Source organism: Sceloporus occidentalis, unplaced genomic scaffold (genome assembly GCF_023333645.1).
Source record: "Sceloporus occidentalis isolate IW3139 unplaced genomic scaffold, rSceOcc1.0.p SCAF_2, whole genome shotgun sequence".
Taxonomy (NCBI): domain Eukaryota; kingdom Metazoa; phylum Chordata; class Lepidosauria; order Squamata; family Phrynosomatidae; genus Sceloporus; species Sceloporus occidentalis.
Genome location: NW_028316982.1, coordinates 201,678,844 through 201,702,254, shown reverse-complemented (window position 1 = coordinate 201,702,254; position 23,411 = coordinate 201,678,844). Strand labels below are relative to the sequence as shown.

The 23,411-nt window shown below is 41.6% G+C and overlaps 1 protein-coding gene across 1 annotated transcript in view; it reads right to left on the bottom strand.

Annotated features, from left to right (window-relative positions):
* KCNJ6 (potassium inwardly rectifying channel subfamily J member 6) overlaps window positions 1–18,064 on the bottom strand; it is a 162,695-nt gene extending 144,631 nt beyond the window's left edge. The window contains exon 1 of the mRNA XM_089512003.1: window positions 17,939–18,064. The gene's annotated coding sequence lies outside the window, so the exon portion shown is untranslated. The remainder of the gene's footprint in view (window positions 1–17,938) is intronic.
* Between the last annotated feature and the right edge of the window lie 5,347 nt (window positions 18,065–23,411).

The following is a 23,411-nucleotide window of genomic DNA, read 5'->3' as shown; positions in this document are numbered from 1 at the left end:
TGATCTCAGTCCATGGTCTTATCCTCTTTCTATGCATAGCAGGTCCTTCTGATTTGAGAATATTTTTGTTCTAGCAAATATTGGCACACAACACCAGACAGCAGGATAGCAATCCTACAGAATGCCAGCATCATTACTTTGCAATGAGTGAAGGTCAGTGGGTGGCTTGACTTTCTTATAATTTAAAGAAAGCTTCCTGCTCTGTTTCTATTGCACTGAACTGGCAAACTTAATCTTGGCTGTTAAGCCGATGCATGCAGTTTCCACACATGGCTGGTTAGTTATATAACGGTGCAGCAGCACAGCATGTAGAGGGAAGAACAAGAAGGAAGGCAGCAATAGAACCAAGTGCCTCATAATCATTTCTAAAAAACCCCACCCTCATTTCAGTTTAGGAATATTAGCAGCTAAAATGGAAGAATCTCAAGCCAAAGACTACTCAGGCTTAATAGAGGGCAAACTTGTATTCTTTGCTACCTCAGAGGGCAGGATGAGTACTAATGGGCTTGAGTTCAATGGAGTACAGCTGTTTGTTGGATATTGGGAGAAACACTTTGATAATGGAACCAAAGTAACTATATAATGGAGTTAATATCATTCAGCATTCAGCCGCACGCATTATCACTTCCACCCACCGCTCTGACCACATCTCTCCTGTGTTGGCATCCCTTCACTGGCTCCCCCTCCCTTTCCGCATTCAGTATAAGCTCCTGCTGTCCACGTTTAAAGCCCTCCATGGACTGGCCCCTCCCTACTTATCAGACCTTCTTTCTCCTCACCTTTCCACTCGGGCCCTCCGTTCTAGTAGTCAAGGTCTGCTGTCTCAGCCCAGGATTTCCTCTGCCCCATCCTGGATTCGCCCCTTTTCACTCGCTGCTCCTCACTCCTGGAACCTTCTTCCCCCACAAGCAAGAGCCATCACTTCTTTTACCAGCTTCAAAACGGAGTTGGAAACCATCCTGTTCAGAGAAGCGTTCCCAGGCATTGCATAATTGTCGCTTACTATTTGATGTTCTTGTGGTGCCTGTTTATTGAACCATTTCCTGTATTGCTATGTACTGTATATGTATTATCCTACTTGAGAGTACAGTCGGCCCTTCTTATACACGGATTTTTTATACGCGGATTTAAGCATACACGGATTGAAAATGTTCCAAAAAAGTATAAATTTACCTTGATTTTCCATTTTTTATAAGGGACACCATTTTGCTATGTCATTATATGTAATGGGACTTGAGCATACACGGATTTTGTTATACACGGGGGATCTTGGAACCAAACCCCAGCGTATAACAAGGATCCACTGTATGTATTTTCCCTGGAAAATGATTAACCATCCATTATGAAGCCTCGCCCTCCCTCCAGTCCATCTGCCTTGGTCCAGGCCTTGGAGGTAGAGAGGAACTGCTGGATCTCTTACCCTTTCCCTCCACCACTCCCTTCTCCTTCTGTGTCATGTCTTTTTAGATTGTAAGCCCGAGGGCAGGGAATCGTCTAACTAAAAGATTGTATGTACAGCGCTGTGTAAATTTACAGCGCTTCATAAATAAAGGTTAATAATAATAATAATAATAATAATAATAATAATAATAATATCTTGTGGGCTGTTTCTCCCTGGAGATCTACAAGCAGATACTGGTCAGCCATTTGTTGGGCATGGCCAGTTCTGGATTTCTTGCACTGAGAAGACCATCGGTCTTGATGGCCTGCAATGCCCTTCCAACTCTATGGTTCTAAGAGAGGTTACATTTAAAGTACAACATGTGCAGACAGGCAGTAATATGTAAAACAATCATGTTTTCATCCCATGAATGCTATAAAGCTGGGATTGTAAAAAAGCTTTGGAAGAAATCCCTCACCAAAGGCTCTTGAGTAAACACTACACCCCTATGTTTAGAAAAACAGATTGTCCTGTCATTGTCCTGTCACTATAAACCAGAGTACAGAAGTATATTTGCCAATTTGGCAAAGGGCATTAGGATTCCTCATGGTAGTTGCCCACTTTGAAAGATACAATAAGTTAACTTCCTGCTTACTTGCAGCAGGGGAAGCTGCACCAGAGGTGCAGTGGCCAAGGCCTTGTCTGCCCTGAGCAGCCCAGAGTATCCTGGCCCCACCACTGCCTAGTTTTCTCCCCATTGCCTTGGCCTTCATTCACACATCATGAATTAAAAAAGGACATTGAGAAACTGGAGTGTGTTCAAAGGAGGGCGACTAAAATGGTGAAAGGTCTGGAAACCATGCCCTACGAGGAACGACTTAGGGAGCTGGGGATGTTTAGCTTGGAGAAGAGAAGATTAAGAGGTGATATGATAGCCCTGTTCAAATATTTGAAGGGATGTCATATTGAGGAGGGAGCAAGCTTGTTTTCTGCTGCTCCAGAGACTAGGACCCACAGCAATGGATGCAAACTGCAGGAAAAGAGATTCCACCTCAACATTAGGAGGAACTTCCTGACAGTAAGGGCTGTTTGACAGTGGAACAAACTCCCTCGGAGTGTAGTGGAGTCTCCTTCCTTGGAGGTCTTCAAGCAGAGGCTGGATGGCCATCTGTCGGGGGTGCTTTGATTGTGATTTCCTGCATGGCAGGGGGTTGGACTGGATGGCCCCTGTGGTCTCTTCCAACTCTATGATTCTATGATTCTATGACAGCTGTCTGCACAGGCGTCCCACTGGGCCATGTGGCCTGTCCACCACTGCTATGGGTTGCTCGCTTCTGAGGTCAGAATGAGGCTGCCAGCTGGTGCTTCAGAATGGATGATCTGTGGAAGTGGTGGATGCACCATGCAGCCCAGTGGGACGCCTATGCAGATTTCAGCTGTGGCACAGAAACAGAGGGCTCTGGATCCTCCTGGAAGATCTGGAGCAACAGATTTTTTCTCTGTTATGCCCCAGCTCTGATGTGCTGAACATGGTCCAGATTGCTTGCACCAGAACCAGGTTTTCGGCCATGTGTTGTTTTAAAGGGATGTTTTAAATGCAGGGTGTGGGAAAGGTCAGGCCTTTAGGCTCATGCAGACAAAGCGTAAATGAGGCGCTTTTGAGAGTCCAGTTTGGCCTTCTGAGTTGCTCCAAATGGACATGCCACTTTCCTCATGTTATCATTTGGTGACTTCCTAGATTTTGTACAGTCCCCCTCCCCCTCCCCCAATTCTGAAAGTTTGAAATGCTTTTCCTAAGGCTCACTTACTGGCAGTAAGAGCTTTAAGTTACAATAATTGGATAGTTTTGACTTTCCTCTTTTCCTTTGACTGTTCCTGCTGTAATATATTGAAGCAGATCAGTTTCTTAATCTGGGCAAGATATGCTAGAATGTCCTGGTATATGTACACCATATACCCCAGGCTTTTTATTGTATGTCTGAGGAGACTAGATCCCTTGCCTTATGAACCTGGGCATGGAAGGAAGTACTGAACAATAAAGCCTGCATCTTGTAAGTATTTGAGGAGCCTATAGTGTTACTTCTGAGAACTCAGACCTTGAAACACAACACCCCCCACTGGAATATTCCCACCCACCCTCTGAGAACTTCTTTGAATTTGGCCTTTGACCTTGGGCTATGCTTTATGATTTATTTAATGTATTGTCCAAATAAGTAGTGGGCTCAGCTTTCTCTTTTGTTTGTTTCTCCTGTAACAAAATGGAGCATGAAGACTAAGGCAAATCCTGGATTGTTTTTCTGGTTTGGGAGACAGAAGCGGGAAACGATTCTGTGCATGGGCAACACACTAGGCAAAGCTATACAATTAGGCACTAAATTGGCAAATTAGGTCTTTGGGTAATCGGAAAATTATCCCTGAAGTCATGAAAATGTCAGCTCTATGTGTGGTAGATATTATAAAGTCAAAATTTGTGCTAGGGATTACTAGGAAAGAAGTGGCAAAGAAAATTATAATTATTGCTGTTGTGTGCCTTCAATTAATTTTCAACTTATGATGACCATCACAATATTTTCTTAGCAAGCTTTGTTTAGAGGGAGTGTGTGGCTTTTACAAAATTACCTAATGGAATTTCATGGCTGAGTGAGGATTCGAACCCTGGTCTCCATAGCCACAGTCTAACACTCAAACCACTACACCACACTGGCTCTCCAAAATTATAATGCTTTTACATAAATCATCTCCATTTGCAACATGGTGTACAGGCCTGAGCCTGTGATATACTATCAGAAAGTACACTGTAGAATCAAGAAAGATGCACAAAAAGGAAACTCTCAAGCTCATAAGCCTCCTTTTTGACTAGCCTCCCAATGTTGTTGTTGTGTCCCTTCAAGTAGACACCATTGGGTGTTTTTGGCACGTTTCTTCAGAGGAGTGTTGGCATTGCCTTCCGCTGAGGCTGAGAGAGTTTGACTTGCCCAGGGGCACCCAATGGGTTTCAAGGTTGAGTGTTGAATTGAATCCTGGTCTCCAGAGTCATAGTCCAACTACATCACACTAGCTTTATTATGTTTTAAATGTTTTTTAAACTGTTTTAACTGTTTAATAAACTCTTCCACAATTTGGCCACATAGCCCCCCAAAACCCATAAAAAACCATGGATGCTGGCAATGAAAGCCTTTGACTTCACATGTTTTAACTTTGTGTTTTAGTAGAACTGTTTGTTTAATGTTTAAACCTTTCTACTGATAGTTTTCTTTATATCTTGTTTACTTCTTCTTTTATAAACATTAGAATTGTGGATTAGTGAATGATAGTAATGGGTAATGGCAGTGGATTCAGGAAAGGCAAAAGAAATAACTTATAGAATTTGCTAGTGCAAAGTGTGATGGATATGTTTACTGCATAACTTTAAGATAGAGATCTGATCAAATCTTAGAGGATAATTGCTTTATCCATATTACCTGTGTCTGAGGAAGAGGAGAGCTTAGAAAATGTTTGTGGCACATAGATAAATGGTAGAGCACAGAAATTCTCATATCCTTGGTTTGTCTTGGCTGGCCTACCTAAAAAGAATAACAGGTAGCGAGGCTGTTAAAGGTCCTTGTTGGAAGAACTTGGAAAACTCCTGCCAACATAATCAGAGCAGACAGCATTTGGCAAGGCAAGGCAATGGTCTGACTGAATACAGTACAACAGAGAATATTCAACAACCATTTAGAATGCAGTACACAAGTTCTGGTGACATTCATGCTTTAAATCCAGCATTTTTGGTGGAAACCTAACACTCAAATGCTCAAAACTCTCAAGCTCATAAGCCTCCTTTTTGACTATCTGTGGCATCTCGTAGGGTCACTCTCACTATACGGATATTGTCTACTCCATTACACTCCAAAGGAGTGTGTTCCACTGACAGTAAGGGCTGTTCAACAGTGGAACACACTCCCTCGGAGTGTAGTGGAGTCTCCTTCCTTGGACATCTTCAAACAGAGGCTGGATGGCCATCTGTTGGGGATGCTTTGATTAAGAGTTACTGAATGGCCCTTGTGGTCTCTTCCAACTCTATGATCTTATGATTCTATGATACTGCAGCAATTCTTTTTGGCGTTGGTATCATGGATATGATGTAGCAATGGCTCACTGTTGATTTAGGCATCATATTGATTTCATTCAGTCTTCTATCTGGGGACATCTAGAATGTATTATATGGAAACAAATATAAGCAAGCATGAAGATATGAAGTTGCTGTTTGTATCCTTTCTGTAGTGACCTTGATAGAGACTACTGTGGCAAAGAAACAGAAAAGAGATATAAATGCATTGAACAAAAATAGTGCAGCAGTACTGAAACTGCTGATTTCTGTGAAGTGTACTTGTTTCTCTTTGATTATTAGACTGGACGTAGTAATCTTTTTTCCCCATAGAGGTATTACAATATCAGTGTAAGTCAGTGAAAAGCTGAATAATATCACAGCAAATCAAACTGGAGCGGCTCTGTGGCAAATGATTTCGGTTCTTTAAAAAACCCACTAGGAGTGACCACCAGAAAGTCAAACTCAGCACAGATCACATACTTCTGTTAAGGGATTGTTTCTGTAGCAATTCATATATGCTATTTCCACAGCAACTAAATAAGACTCTTTGCCTCTTAATTGCAATTTTGACTATCATACAAACTAGTAAAAATACATTTTAAAATAGACTTTCTTCTCACTAGATAATACAATTACCACTTGGGATTTCAACTGATTGATACTAAAGTTCAGAAAGATTTGAAGAGACATTTCAGTTTCAAAAAATTGCTGCTCCTCACCCTTTCTTCAATGTTGACTACCACTTTCCCTTAACAGAACAATGCTAGAGAGAAAGAGCAATATGTATCGCTTGCCAGAGGTGGACTGAAAGCCAGAGATCATCATTATAGATGAAATGTTGAAGAAATAACAATCTACATATGCCTGTCTGCTCCCAGAAGGAATTGTCTACCCTTATAAAAGTTCTTCAGTAGCAGAAGAGAACAATTGTAGGCATCTCCCAGTTTCTATGTCTCCTTCATATTGGTCACTCACTGGGTAATAGCACTTTAGGACTAGAACTTTGATGGTTCCTTTTTCAGACCACAGTGCACAGATCCAGCATGATGAGTGGCCAATTTTATTTTTCATAATGAAACTGGGAAAGTGGCCCTCAGTGAAACTGGGGAAAAGGGCCAGTTTCCACAGTGAAATTGTAGTCTGAAAAACTAACTTATCCAAGTTCAGGTGAGGATATCTTGTTTTCCTTCTGATTCTTCTGGATAGAGTTTAGGGGGGAAATCCTTTTTAAGCTGACAGCTCCCAGACCCCCCCCCCCCGCCCCTCTTAGCTCTGCCTAAGAGTTGTAGTCCCAAAAAGGAAACATTCCCTGCTTTGTTCTGGATGCTTCATTTTAGATTTGGAACACAAGGACTACTTCTTATTTGTCAGGTGCCACATCCAGTAGAAAATGGGTGGTTGCTCCGTATACATCAGGCAGAAAAGTGAGGGCACCCTGGCCATGAGATGTAGCCTAACTATAAGGGTACAGAAGAATGCCACAATGTTGCTGTTGGTATAGAAGTGGCACTGAAGTAGTAGGGAATCTTAGTAGGTTCTTACTAGGGAATCAACGTCACTTTAGCTTCCCTTGCTTTAGTCTGATAGATACTACAGTATTTTGAGGACTTCAGTCAGTCAGTCAGTCAGTCAGTCAGTCAGTCAGTCAGTCAGTCAGTCAAGCTATTTTAGTGTAAGTCAAGGAACTCCGTATGTCAGCATCCTTGAAGCTATTACTTCTATGATCACATCTGTCTTCTTTAGGGGATAAGCTGAGGACTTTGCTTACTAAGGAACTGATGTCTTTTGATACATGAAAGACAGGATAGTTCTTTCTTAACCATCGTGTGAGTCCCTTTAAGCAGCTTCCTGAAAATGAGTAGAAAACATGGGTGCAGGTATCAATGGCTACATCTACACTGTAGAATTAATGCAATTTTGGATATTGCTTTAATTGCTGTGGCTCAATGCTATGGAATACTAGGATTAGTAGTTTTGTGAGATATTTAGCCTTCTCTGTCAGAGAGTGCTGGTGCCACAACAAACTACAAATCCCAGGATTCCACAGGATGGAGCCATGAGAAAGCAGTTTCAAACAGTATTCATTCTGCAGTGTGGCAGCAGCCAAAGATTGGGACAGAAGCAGATTCTTTGGTCTTTTTCCCAGGAGGAGGATGAAGCTGGCTCTTATCTAGGAAAAGGGAGGGGAGCATTGTGGTAAATTCAACAAAATACTCAGAGAAAGAGATAATCAAGTCAGAATAGGATGACTTCCCTACTCCATCCCAATCAGCATTTTTAGAAAGAGCAAGAGAGCAAGTTTACAAGTTGAAGAAAAGTATCCAACAAAAATTTCCTGCAGAGTTGTTTTTAGCTTTCAGGAATGAGCAGGGTGGGGAAGGCATTTCCAGATCCTTGTGGTGATGTTGGCAAGAGGTGAAGGTCTTATGGCAGGGAGAGGACTGATGGAGGACATTATGGCCCTGATCCTCAAAGCAGTTTCCAGGGGATATGGCTGTTAATTAGCAAAATAAAATGCAGATGAGATCCTAGACACATCTGTTCTGTCCTTTAATCTTCAGTGAGATGGAATGACCCTTGGCGGGGTTCAAATTATGAGCAATGATACAGAAGGATGCATCATACATTTCATTTTCAGGTGCTTCCACAGGAGGTTTTCAGAGCACACCTACATGTGTAACAGCTAGGTGTTTGCAACTGTGGGCCAGCCATACCTGGATGCAGTTCTCTGTGAAGTGTTGTAGCAAAGCCAAGGCAGCCCTTGTGTAACGTCTGAAAAGGGTGACCTTATGTTCCTTTTGGTTATGTTGTTCTGATCAGAGAGAGAGAGAGAGAGAGAGAGAGAGAAGCAGCAAACGTCCTGCAATGCTGCAGCACAAGTCTGAGATGGATAAATGAATGGAGGGATCCTCTGATTAAATACTGCAGAATGCAGTTGATTACACCATTGAATTAACAGCTCATTCTCTTGCCACTTTGTTTTGCTTCCAGCTTATTTCTTCTTACTTTTCAATCTATACATCATTGTTTCCTTAGAAAGAAACTTATGGAAAATTCAGCAGAAATGCAATGAAGTTGATGAAAGGGGAAAAGGCAGCAGTATTTTAGAATACAGATCATCTGCATGTTTCATTTTCCTCCTCTAGACCCTTCCCCATTTGGATATCTTCATCCATCTCCTTCCAAATCTCCTGTGCTGGAATGAACTACTACTGATATTTTCTAAATCTTTTCCAGTCATATGTCTGATGTACCATCCCAGGGAAAGCTGTACTGTACAGTTTCTTCCAAACAGAAAAAACCCTCAAACAATTTGGCCCCTACCTCTTATGTTACCTAACATGTAGGAAGAAAATGGCCCCAGAGCTGTTGCTGCCTGTGGCAGAGCATCAAATACCACCTGCCAATAATGCAGTCTGCATTATTGATGGGCAATATCAAAATAGTTTCCATTCTGATTTAATAAACTATAAGCATTACATATATATTCTTTTGGTGGAAAATCTGTCCTTGGATGACCTCAGTGTTGTGTGCCAGTCTAATTATCTAGCCCTATATGGCTTCTGTCCAGACTAGACAAAACATTGCATCTCTCCACATAAATCTGCAAGGTTCCAAAGATTCATGGGGTAAGGCTTTCTCTCAGGTCTGCCACCATCATAGGCTGACGAGGGCATGAGAGAGAGAGCCTTCTCAATGGCTGTTCCTATCCTCTAGAATTCCCTTCAGTGGGAGGCTAGGCTGCCCTCTTCTCTGCTTTGCCTTGCCAGCAGGTAAAGGCATTTTTATTCAAGCAGGCTTACAATATATAATCATGTCAAAGAGGCTTTTATATGGACTGTGTGTGCTACTTATGTTCTTTAACTTTTGTATGTTTACATAATTTTATATAGTTTTAGCTAAATGATTTTAATTGTTTTTAAATGTTTATTGTTTTAAAATTATTTTATCTGTGAGCCACCTCGGGTCACTTTCTGAGAGGAAGGCGGCATGGAAATGAAATGAAACAAACAAACAAACATAGACTGTGCTCTCGAGGAACTAAGATTCTTGTAAGAATCTGCTTTTTCTAGTCTAACAATCAATTAAACAATTGGTAGTCAGTGGCTTCCATGCTGGGGTGGTAGTGGTGGTTTGGTGAATCTGTTCTGGGTTCTAGTCTAAACTCTAAAGGAATTATCCAAAGTGCAGAACTCTATCTGTAAAATATATTGGACTACAACCCCCACAATTCCCCACTCAGTCAGTCAGAAGACTTCATGTATGATCTTGAGACAGTCCTTGTTTCTCAGTTTAACCCATTCCACAGGTCTGAGGGGAAAATGTTTCTGGAGAGGCATATTTCCTGCCTGGAGTTGAATGGATGAATTATGAGATATTAATATAATAAATGAATAACTTAAAAATCCATGACTGCGTGAGTTAATAATTCTTTCTTAGTAAGTGAGGCAACATTATAATTCAGATCTGTTCACAACTCCGAACATTTGGCCCTCAGACTCTGCAAGAGTGTCACTGAGATCTATTTTTAAAAGAATAAAAAATGTGTTGAAAATAAACCCCGGATTACCTATTGCTTCCAACAAAGCTTGTATGTATACTGATAGGAAATTCTAACAACTACCAGTACAAAATCATACATGGAAGACAAATCTCACACCCTGAAAAACCTCTGTGATCACGATCAACAAGTACAAACTCATTCAGACTGTAGCAACAGTAACATCAATGCTTTGTGATGTCACAAAAGCTCACCAAGGTTTGCCAAATCTCACTATTTACCAGACACATTTTGTAAGTAATGTGTAGTGACATACGCATATAACAAAAGATGTTTCTGTAAAAACCTTAAACACCGTACTTCATATAGCTCTTCCTCTTAGGTGGATCCAAGCAACATGAGGTTCATCATCAAGGATAAACAACTGGACTGTTGATTTTATTCTTTGTTTTATTTTTATTCCAGTTTTCAGTATGAAACTTCCAATATGGCAAATAACAAAAAAGTGAAAAGGAAAATAAACACAAACATACAACCAAACAATAAAAACCAATAAAAGATGTAAAATAGCAACCCTCAAGGCAGAATTAAAGGATCATCCTTCAAATGCCTGGGAGAACAAAATAGTTTAAAGCAGAAATTCCTCCCATTGTTTTTACTCTTACTGAGTAAAAAAAATTCCTGCTCACTTAATACACCTGAAAATCAGAACATGGAACTAATACATGGATTGCAGGACTATTTTAATGCTGCACTGTATCATTTCACTTCTGCACAAACCTTAAACGAGTATATTTAATATATCTAGCTAAAACAAATAATAGTGTGTCACTTTCATCATGTTTTCCTCTGTCCACTTTTTAGATACAAAGACACTATTAAAAGATGTAGCTGAGGGGAAGTCTATTTCTCTTATTACAGTTTTAATTATTTTGTCTTTGGAATGATTTGCTTTGCAAATGAATACAAGATTTCCACTGAATGAATAATGTAATAATCATGCATTGAACAAGATGTTAATACATTTACAGGAGGCAAAATATCATTCACAACATGGTGAATTAAATACTAAACTTCTGGAAAAATAGCAGTGACTTCTTCCCACGATCTAGTCTGGAGCCTGGATGGCTATAGTAATTTTTCTTTCTTTTGCTGTTTTATCCTTTCTATTTCTGTCTCCCTTCCATCTGAAATCCCATGCAACAGAATGTAAATTGGATTTAAATAATTTTGTTAGGCATTTAAGAATATTGGCTTATACAATAAACACAATCATCCTACTATTTTAGGCTGCAATCCTGTACCACTTACCTGGGAATAAGCCCCACTGAAATGAATGGGATATACTTGGGGTTAAACATGATTTTTTTGAAAAGGGTTTTGCAGGCAGAAGCACAGAGTTTGCAGCAGGATAGCTATACTTTTCTTCCTCAGCCTTGTATGGACAGCAGAGACTAATATGGGCTTTCACAGCACTAGATCTTCTTACCAGTTAGCCCCTTTGAAAAAATGTATATAGTTTGTACCACAGTCATGGGCAGTAAATCTTTGTTCTGTAGGGCACTGAATCTTGGATTTACACAAGTGTGACATGCAGCATGTACATATCTGATGTAAGCTAAAAGAAATTACTGTGCTATTGATTTTAGAAGAGTCAATTTTTTTGTAACTTGCTTTTATTAGTCTCTGCATACTGTGAGTTGAAGTTGTGACAACAGCATAAACAACATCTCATTGGGTTCCACCATTCCAACATTGCATAAGCTGTCACTGAATGTAATTTTACCCAAAGTAATAAAGGAACTGATCAGCAGCCACATGAAGGCAGGCACATAGCACAAATGCAAGGAAACACCAGTGTTCTTCCTTATGCCTGAATTCTTTTAAAAATTTCCCCCTGTTGCCTTAATCCAGTCATTCCGTCCCTCTCTCCCTCAAATTCAAATTATTTGCACTGAGATATATGATGATGTAACTTAAACCGGTGAATCACAGATATCTGACATTTGTATACAAGGGTATATTTTCAAACATTTGTTTCTCTTCATAAAACTATCTTGCAAGACCACAGCAATAACAAAATATATTTTCAAAATTCAAAAGGAGAAAAAAAAAAAAAGAGAGAAAGAAAATACATTGACACAGGGAACAGCACCAAAATGACTCATGGAAAGATTTCTTTCCTAAATGAACACTATTATTTTCCTGTTTTCTTCTCTGATCTTAATGATCTTGTATTTCTATCAATAGAGAGAAACAATAGTAGCAAGAAATAGAAGCACAGAACTAGCAATGTCAGTGTAAACCAACAGACATATATGTGGATATATTTTAGGGAAGTTCTCAAATAACATGAAAACAGCCCATAGAATGAAAAATGTGAATATATTTGTTACATTTGTTTTTCCCTTGTGCTGATCAGTTTAGTTTTATCCTGTGGCTCTGATATGTTCATGAGACAAGCCACCAACCAAACAGCTGTATGAAATGATCCTATATTTATCCATCTTGAAGCAAGTCCCATTGTGTTCAATGGGATTTTCTCCCCAATTCATATACAAAGGGATGTGGTTATGGTCTCTGCCTCGTTTACCCATATTTTTGACAACATTCTTTAAACATTACATTAAACATTATTTAAAACATGCAAAAAACAAAACAACCCCCCCTCCAAACTCCTAGCTTCAGGAAATCTGTGGGCTGCTTTAGATTTCTATGATGTTGGAATGAGATTCCTGTGGACGAAATGGTTGTGGAATGCAAATATAGGACGTGATAGTAATTATGAAATGTAAAAAAATGTAGCTTTTGCTGGAGTATGTTCACAGTTTGTTTTTTTCCACTGTTACATAAAAGTTAGTTCTAACAACATCTTCTCAGCATGAGTGTGAAGACAAAACTGAAATAAAATACATGCACTTTAAAAAAAGAAAACTGTATTGGCAGGTATACACATTTCTAATTTCCCAAGTGAAAAGAAAATTGTGTACATATGGTGCAGTCCACTGAGTACTGCTACTGTGCCAACCTGGTTTGTTCCAAGTTTCACTGAAATGATGAAGTTTCATTGCAACTACTTTCGGCATTCAGTTCTGCATTGATGATCTGCCAGCTGAGGGACATAGAAGGGGTGGGCAACATATGACACATGGGTGGTGTTCCCTTCCAAATCAATTTTTGTAACCTACTAAGTCCCCACCAAAAACATGCCATTGCATTTTGGTAACAAAATGTGCCACTGAATGTAGGTACCAACTGAACAAGCCCTGTTTAAAGCAGGTATTTTGTGTCAAGTGTTTTTAAATTGAGTCTAATAGTTATTGCATCAATTTGGTGGCACCGTCTCAATTTTGGCAGGTGTAGAGGCAAGGGGAAGGAGCCCACACCTGGGGTATAGGAGCTGAGAGAAATTTTGGTATGCTAGTGGAATGTCAATTTTTTTTTGTGCTATGAAAAGCCGAAGGGCTAAAAGAGGGCAGAAGGCCTTTACAACAGTTATAAGAGCAAAATTGTGGGTAGGGCATGGGGGGCAGAAGGGAGGAGCATATTTATGCTCTATTCTTTGCCCCTTCAATCCATGGTCATGCCCCCATAAACAACATAATATATCACCTTCAGACCCAGTGCAAATCATCTCATAACCTTGACTTGGGAATGAGAAATGAACTTAGAAATAGCCTCGCATCTTAATGATTTGTCCCATTCATATTGCTATGAGAGAGCATAGGCTATGGTGTAATGCAACACCCAGTCACACACAGGAGTTTATCACATGTGAGAAATTTCTCTTAATTTCAAATGAAAAGAAAGTGGGGCCAGAATGCATTCACGTGGATTCGCTAGTTCAGCAAATTTAGGTGAATGCTAATTGCGTTTGAACTGGCTTCCCATTGCCTGAAAATAGCATGCCATTGCCCGAATTTGTGTGTGCTGGTCTATCACGCAATAATGTGAAACCCCATGATTGCGCTCAGACTTCCCATTGCCTGAATTTGGGTGTGGTGGGCTCCCCACATTACTACATAGTATTTTTGTTTCAGTAATTTGGGTGTCATGTGCCATCTTTGTACTATAAGGGTCCTTATGCATAACATGCTTTTCTCTGCTAAATATCTTTAGTTGAGACAGACTGCAACATGAATGCTGGGTACTACTTCCATGGGGCATGTTTGTTATAGTAATCCTGGCCTGCCTTTAAGGCAGCAAATGCAGTCTAAAGACATTTCAGCTGCTGCTGGAATTGGTAGGAGTAGGAAGACTTCAGGACTGTGGTGCTGACATTGTTATTAATGAGAACCACAAGATCCAGCAACTGGAGCCTGATGCAAAAGATGCATACATAACATTCATGAATTCTGAACCCAGGTGTCTGTTTTGAATCCTGGAACTGAATGAAGATTGCACCGTCCCTTTCACACATTCCTGGCTGCCTCAAGAATTAATGATTTCAACAGTTTGATTTAGTGTGTGTGGTTGTGTATGCATTTATGAGGATCATTTTGTTGCTGCTATAGTTAAAAAACAGAATCAGAAATGTGAAGTCGAAGGCTTTCATGGCTGGCATCCATAGTTTTTTGTGGGTTTTTTGGGCTATGTGGTCATGTTCTATAAGAGTTTATTCCTAACATTTAGCCAGCATCTGTGCCTGGCATCTTCAGAGAATGCTAACCTGAAAGAGAGTGGGTTCTCTTATAGAACATGGCCACATAGCCCAAAAAACCCACAAAAAACTAAGAATCAGAAATCTTTGCTGAACTACAGCAAACCACCCAGACATCTAGCAGCAGATCAGATCAACTGACCACATCTCTGGCCTTTGGTTTCTCAACCAAAGTGGCATCAATGCATAACCATCCTTTATAAATAAAAGAAAAAAAACTATTACAGGTTTATGTGGAAATGGACTGAAATGAGTGGTACATGAACTCCCTTTTCTTCTTCATTAGGAAGAGCTGCTCTTTCCGTGCAGACTGCATTCTATCTACATAGTACACTGATTAAAACAGTTGCTTAGCTATTATCTAGTGCCCTGAAAAGTTGAAGCAATGAGCCAGCTAAGAACAAATAAAGGGCTCTTTTACAGATTACCCAATCTTCTTTTCAGTCCTTTTTGCCTGATCCATTTTGCACCTACTGAAGATGTCCTGTATTTCAGTTTCCAAAGGGTCTAACGGTGTTAGACTCTTGTGGCTAAAAACCAACAAAGAGTTTTGTGGAACCTTAAAAGCTCCATCCAGTTCTTTAATAACAAACACATTTATTATACTAGGGGCTTTTGTGGACTATGGGCTATATTCCATAATAACACTCTAACAAATGTGTTAGTTTTCAAGATGCTATTGGAGTCTTTGTTGTCTTTATTTCATGTAACTATTCTGATATTGCACCATTGTCAGGCACAAAACAGATTATTCTTTTTAACATGCATCTGGATAATGTCATGTATGCCACAAGTCTCCCTTCACAAGCTCAATACATTCTTTATGGATTTTAATTTTTAAAATGACCATAACAGAGCGGAAAGTTTCAGCAAGCCACACTGGTTTCCCAGCATGCTATCAAATGACTTAATTCACGGGCCTTTTGATGCTGTCCATGGTGCTGCTGTTGAGTTTGCAACAGTTCTATGCAGGGCATTCTGTAGCTGCCATGCACTCGTCTTTAACACCGAGCCCTGAACGTCATCGCACAGATCAGCCATGGATAACCCTTGTGTTATCCCACACACTCTGCTTGCAATCTATGGGATAAATTCCCCTCTCTTTGTTTGTTCTATGGAAGAGAAGGGAATATTCCCTAGGTCGCCATGGTGATAGTGAGCTCTGTTCCTCAGAGCAAGACAAATTAGGCACCACCTCATTAGCTGGAAGACTTCTCTAGCTTGCTGCTCTGCCATCGCACAACTCCTTGAAAGATTCAGGAAGGCACTGGATGCCTCTGCATAGATTAGGTGACATTGCATCACAGTGTCACATATCTCCTTACTTTCAGGGCCTCCTTCCAGCACAACCATTGGCCTGCTGCGATGCCAATCCAGGGTGCCATCTGATGAAATCAGGGACAACCATGCCACTAGTTTTAGCTTACCACCAGCCTTGCTGTTACGTAGCCCAAACTTCATGTGGATGTCCTTCCTGCTCAATGGGCACTGACAAACTAAGTCGTATTGGAAGCACTGCCTTGTTTTCCCTGAGCGCCTGAATTTGGACATTGAGTGCCTTGATCTGTTTCATAACTAGGTTCTACTATGTCTTCCCCACTATCAGGAAAGAAATAAACATCATTGTGTGTTCTTGGTACAATAATTCAAAACAGAACAAAACCAACAAACAGCAGAACCCAATAGGCTCACCAATTCAATACACATCTTAAAAACAACAACAACAACATCACCACAATGACAATTTTGTAACTTCAGAGCGGCACCCAAGTCTAATTTTAGTCAAGCAGGTTTTTTTTTCTTTCCAGAAAAGGGAAAAAGAAATTACAACTTTCCAGGGGGAGGGGGCATCTGTCTCATTATTCCTCCCCCCCTCCTTTACCCTCCCCACCCACCTCTGGATGTGGGGGCAGTAATCCCCAATGGTGAGAGCCCTCTTTTCTTGCTGGTAAACAGGAGCGCCACCAATTCAGAGTTGAATGAGATTTCGGAAGCAGCAAAAAGAAGATAGACGCGCTGCTTCTCTCTCTCTCTTTCTCTCTCAGAAACACTACAGTCCTCCCTCCATATTCGGGGTGGGTGGGGAGGGGAATGAGACCCCTGCGAATATGGAAAAATTGTGAATTCAGAAGCCAGTTAAAGGGAAGGCTGAGTGGGGAAAGAGGAGCAGGGGTGCACGCTCATTCCCCTACACCCCCCTGCCCCTTTCATTGGCACCCTGCCCCTTCTCCTCCACATCCTTTCCCTGGGCATCCAAGGAGAAGATGGGGAGGAGAAGGCAAGAGGTGCCTTGGCCTCTCTGACACCCTTTTCCTTCCTGATCCTTTTCCTGGGCATCCCAAGGAGAGGATTAGAGAAGAGAAGGCAAGAGGTACCTTGGCTTCCCTGAGACCCTTCTCCACCCCATCCTCTCTTTGGGCATCCCAATGAGAAGATGGGGAGGAGAAGACAAGAGGTGCTTTGGCCCCTCTGAGACCCTTCTCCTCTCTGATACTTTCCCTGGGCATCCCAAGGAGAGGATAAAAAGGGGAAGGCAAGAAGTGCCTTAGTTCCTCTGAGTCCGTTCTCCTCCCTGATCCTCTCTTTGGGCATCCCAGGGAGAGGATTGGGGAAGAGAAGGCAAGAGGTCCCTTGGCCCCTCTGAGACCCTTCTCCTCCTGATCTTCTTCTTGGGCATCCCAAGGAGAGGATGGGGAGGAGAAGGCAAGAGGTGCCTTGGCTTCTCAGACCCTTCGCCTCCCTGATCCTCTCTTTGGGCATCCCAAGGAGAGGATTGAGGAGAAAGCAAGTGGTGCCTTGGCTTCTCTGAGACCCTTCTCTTCCCTGTTTCTCTTCTTGGGCATCCCAGGGAGAGGACTGGGGAGGAGAAGGCAAGAGGTGCCTTGGCCCCTCTGAGACCCTTCTCCTCCTTGATCCTTTCCCTGAGCATCCCAAGGAGAGGATTGGGAGGAGAAGGCAAGAGTTACCTTGGCTCCTCTGAGACCCTTCTCCTCCCAGATCCTCAAACGTTTGAAGCCAAACAAAAGGGGAAAAAAAGCCGGGAGAGGGGTGACGTACCCACAACCAATTGGTCTGGTTGCCTTTCCCACAGCCCCCATCTCTTCTTATTTTATTTAGTCTCCCCCCCCCCCCCATGAAGAAAATCTGAAATGGACCCCCTCTTTTGTTATGTAACTGGCATGCTTTGTCAGAGAAAAAAAAAGACCCCCCCCCCGGAACTTTGAGAAGGGATGGAGTTCAAGAACCAAGCCCTCCAGACACATATCTTTCTGCCAGCATCCGGAGGACCCTAAAGAAGTGCCATACCTGTTCACTGCACGTTTCCCCCACTCACTCGATCATGATTCCCTTCTTTCCCAACGGAGCAGGACTTGGGTTTGTCCGAGAGAGGGTGGCTCTTCCTCAAAGAAGAGGGGGTGAGTGGCTCAAAATAAATAAATAAATAAATAAATAAACGATCAATAAGAAAAAGCCAGCCTGGGATTTGTTGTTCTTCTTCTTTCTAAAGAGACTGATGTCCAGTTTTTACAAGGATCAGGTGCTCCTGTCGGGGGCTTCCATCCTCCATGCAATTTTTCACCCCTCTCTGGACCCCAAAGTGGTGAGTCTTCCTCAGTTCACCAGAAGAAAAGGCACACAGCCTTGTCACAGCTGCTGGAGTTGGCACCGCTGCCCTCTTCGCCTAGGCAGAGTTCAGCTGGGATGGAGGAGGCACCATCAGGACACAGCAAAAGGGAAAAGGAGGCAGCCCCAAGGAGAAAGCTCCAAGGGGGCTGGCAGAGAGGAAAGTGATGGAGCACCACTCGGGATCAGCCCGCCGCCTCAATGAATGCCACTCCGTTTCAGCCAGGCGAGGAGAGCTGCGCTCACAACAACAAGGCAACCTCGCACAGCGCCATCTAGTGGCTCCAGGTGGCGATACAGGATAGGGAAAGGGGGAGGGGGGTTCTTGTGGCTCTATGGAGGCAGGGTGACCAGACCTCCCTCCTAACGGCAAAGGAGGACAAGGCAGGGCAAAAGGGAGGACATCCAAGGAAACAATGGAGGGCATGGCTAAAGAAAAGCTAACAACACACATAGGAAACCGTGCTTCTTATTCATACTCCAAATGGAGGACATTTTTGGGGATGTGGTGGCTCAAGTGGTTAAGAAGCTGACTATAAACTGCAAGATTGACAGACTGGCATTTCGAGAACCGGGTGCTGCATCATGGGGTGAGCTCTCATCATTCGTCCCAGCTTCTGCCAACCTAGCAGTTCAAAAGCATGCAAATGCAAGTAGATAGGTGATGGGAAGGTAAACAGCATTCTGTGCAATCCTGCTGGCCACACGATCTCAGAGTAGTCTCTGAAAACGCTGATTCTTTGGCTAGTAATGGAGATGAGCACCACCCCACACGGACATAACTCGACAACCTTGTCAATGTGGAATACCTTTACCTTTACCTTTACCTGGACAGAAGGCTGAAATGGAGGACATATCCAGGAAAAAAAAACCTTTTTAAAAAAAGTTGCATGCCTTTGCCTGGTATACCCTCCATTCTGTCTTTTCTTATACTGCTTAGAGACTTGTGATTTAATTATGATTTTTATACAACACAGTTTTTTTTCAAATGAAGCTCCCCCCACCCCCGCAAAAGCCAATAACTACCACAACATGTAATTTCCCACAGACTATGAGCTTGAATGATGAGATTTTGGAAGCAGAGCGCTCCTTCTTTTCTCTCTCTTTCTCTCACACAGAAAGACTACAGTCCTCCATTCATATTTGTGGGGGTTAGGGAATGAGACCCTTGTGAATATGGAAAAATTGCCCTGTTTGAAGGGGAAGCTTGTTTCCTTTTCAGAGGCTTGATGGAAACTTTGCGGTCTGTGTGGCCAGCTCACTCCATTGCCTAGGAACCTTCCCCCACCCCAACCCCCAGCAGAGCTGGTAAACCTGCATCAAAGTGCTAGAACCCTTGTGAGTGTTTGTGTGTGTGTAATTTGTAGAGATTTTGAAAAAAATACATGACAATATGCCAGAAAAGAATGTACCACCCTTGTTGGGTTTTCTTATCCTGGGACACAAACCACTTAGAAGCTCATAGTCTGTGGGAAATTACATGTTGTGGTAGTAACTGTCTTTTTTTTTTTTTTTTTTTTTTTGGCAGTGGTGGTGGTGGGGAGAAAGCTTCATTTGAGAAAATCTGTGCTGTATAAAAATCATAATTAAATCCCAAGTCTCTAAGCAGGATAAGAAGAGACAGAAAGGAGGGTATGCCAGGCAAAGCCATGAAGCTTTTTTTTTTTTTTTTTAAAATATGGAAGTGTGTCAGATCACAATCTCAAATAACTCTGTCCTCTTGCTGATGTGCCCATTTGTGGGACTCTGTCTTGAGGGATTGGGTGCATTGTTTCAGTGGCACTTACTGTATATTCCTCACAGTCAAAGTGACACTAGAACCCCCATGTTCACTGGCAGTATATCTTGGATTGCCAGCTCTTCCATGATATTTGTTTTGTGAGGATAGATCACTTTCTTGATCACTCTTGAAGAAAACAAAAAATCTTTGTAGGATTCTTTCCAGGGACAGTCCAGGATATTCTGCTGCCTGATGAGAATGGGAAAGTACTTGCCTTCTGTTTCTACACACAGAAATTAACTGGACTGTTGGATGAATGTTTCTTCCATTGGTCACTATGGCACCTGGAGTTAGCCTTATCCTCTAATCCAGTGGTTTCCAAACTTTGGCTCTTCATCTGCTCTAATCCCTTGTTGTTGCTCCCTATCCCTCACCATTTGGTATCTGAGGTGGCCTCCTTGCTCTGCCTAATGACATTGCTGGCCCTGAATCTTTGGCCTCATTCAGCAAGGCAGCCATTTGTAATGACATGTTAAGTGCTTCAGCCCAAGGTTTTGCTTGACAGGGGCCAGCTGGTGTCCATTACAGGCAGAGCAGTTTTTGTGGTTGGTTTCCTATTGTGAACACATGGGTGTCCTATGGAAAATAGAAATACTGTAATATCATGCCTGTTTACTGCCAGTCTTTTTACACCCTTGCATCCATGCTAGATTCCTTAATACTGAAAAAGAAACACAATGCCACACAATGGTCTGAGAGCCCAGGAGAGGCAGGTGGTATAGTGCTAAGACGGCTGAACTGGACATTAGGAGATCCAGTTTCAAGATCCAAGATCCCATGAAACTCACTGGCTGACCCAGGGACTTGGATGACTGTGGGCCATTCACTGTTCTGATTCACCTACTTCACAGGCCTGTTGTGTGGACTGGGGGGGGGGGGGCAGAGTCACCTCTGGTGCTTTTCAATTTATTGGAAGAAAGGCAAACAAAGATGTATCTCTTTTTTTAAAAAAAGGTTTTTTGATGTTGAAACAATTCTAATGCTGACTAATGCTAGGTAGGATTTCCCCCAAAGAATTCTAAGTGATCATAAGTGCAATTTCTAAAGGAAGGGTGAAGTACAATTTTAGTAAATAAACAAAAATGGGCATTACCAAGATTTAGAGTGCTAATGGGGAAGGATAGCAGCAGAATGAAATAACTCATCATACATCCAAAGGGAACAATTCTGTGAGCCCTGGATTAGATCTACTTTGTAATCTGACGATGAAATGAATTTTGATCCTTGAATGTTCATGCCAGAGTAAATGTGTCACGCTTTAAAGTGCCACACAGTAATCCTTTCCTATTTTTTGTATCTGACTAACATGGCTACTTCTGTAGAATATCTACATTGTAGAAAGCTCCTGTGATTATTGTTTAAACAATAATGGGCAAAAAGATGAAACTGCTCAAAAGGATTTTGTATAGGCCTGCAGTATCTACCTCTGAGCTTAACTACAATATTTTTGCATGGAAAGAACAGTTCAAAGCAGTTTTTGAAAATGAAACCTGTTTGGATCTCTTTCATTTGAAAGAAATGTGAGGCACTAAGTGTGAGTTCAGTGAATTTGTATCTAACTTGACACAAGTGAATGAATGACTTTCTTCCTCCCTGCTTGCCTCTCCTCAGAACTGCTCTGCCATCAGGAACATGGGGAGCAGGCACCCAAGGAAACAGATGCTGAAGGGCATGAGGTACTGGAGGGAATTGCTATAGACATTATCATTTTTAATCCCCTTAAGCTAGCTTGCTGTCTTCAGGTTCAGTGGAGGGTAGTGCCCCATTGGCAGTGTTGAATCAAGATTCAGCTATCACACTAGTTGTGTTCTGTAGCTGGTAAAGAAGGGGAACCATTTCATCTTTTGTCTTGGGCAATAAAATATCTTGGGCGAGTCCTGCCACTACCATTTATCCCACTACTGAGGGACTGAGATTATGCTCCAGTCTTGGGCAAGTGTTTCACTTTGCTTGAACCAACTGTGGCTAGTGGCTTCTTTGTCACTGAGGTGGTGGATCTACTCCAGGTTTTGGACTGAACTTTAATTTTTTAAAATTTAAATGTAACAACCGAACAATCTCAGTATTACATCAGTTTCCCCACTTCTTTACAAACAACCCACCCCCTTCCCACCCCTCCCCTAATTCATACTACATAATAGAAACACCACTTCGTCAAACCTCTACAATTTCCATTCTGTTCCTTGACATATTATTATAGTAGTGCTTATCTAATCATTAATCCAAAATTTAACCTGGTCATTTGGTGATTTAAATTCACCATTACTTTGACACCATAAAAGTATCAAATGGCTTCTGTGCAATAAAAAAAGTCTTATTTTTTATCTTCTTCTGCTAGTCTCAATTTATGTTAATTTCTCTGATAGGGCTATAGGCCATAACCTGTTTAGCAAATTCTTAACTGATAAATTCCTGAATTCTCCCCCACCCCCATTTTGACAATGTCTAGCTTTGCTGTGCACAATATGAGGTCTTTATGTGATAATTTTTTATTCTCCCTTTCAAAGGAAATATTCAAGGTATGGAGGGTGGATAGGTTTCAGCACTTTGGATAGTTCCTTTCATACTAAAACTTAGAGAGGATTTAGCTCCCCACTGACAAGGAAGGCACCAGCTGGCACTGACCTGAGCTGTGCAATGATTGTCACATTCTCATGATTCATCAGCTTTGGTTATATGAATAAGCTCTTGGGATTTGCCTACTTAAACTGAGCTTTTAAACAGTGTTTCCGAATGTGTGAACAAACACTGTCCTATCTCTATCAGAAGATTAATCTTTCACTTATGCACCAATGAGACTAGCTGACATTCTCAGTCACATGTTGAATTGCTCTTTTCATGATCAACTAAGAGTGATCACTTCTTAATTATCTTACAACATTGCATTAGCTGTTGCACTGGGAGTTTATCAACAAGACTTTTATTTCAATTAAAATAGAAAGCATGGCCATAAAGTTAAATCTTCTCACACAGAAATGATATCAATCCATCCATCCTTTATTTATAGCCTGCCTTTCTCCCAGGCTGGGACTGAAGGCAGCTTACAAAAGGATATTCATGTTCCAATGATATTCATTTTTGCACTGATTTAAAAACAACAACTCCCAGAGCAGGTCCATTTTGTAGCCAGAGAAAAGGACTTTACTTTAGTGCACAAAAGCAAAGTGGACTGGTAGCAGAATCCTTTTTTCCAATGGTTTACTTGAAAGCAAAAGCTACATGGCCCACATAGCTCTGTCCTGTAATGAGGTAGAAGGTTTTAAAAATTAATATTTAGCATGCATATAAAGATGTATTAAAAAGTTGTAAGAGGTACACATGTGGAAGCATTTGGAGTTGAGGCTCCAAGAATGTAAACAGGGATTAAAAGCAAGG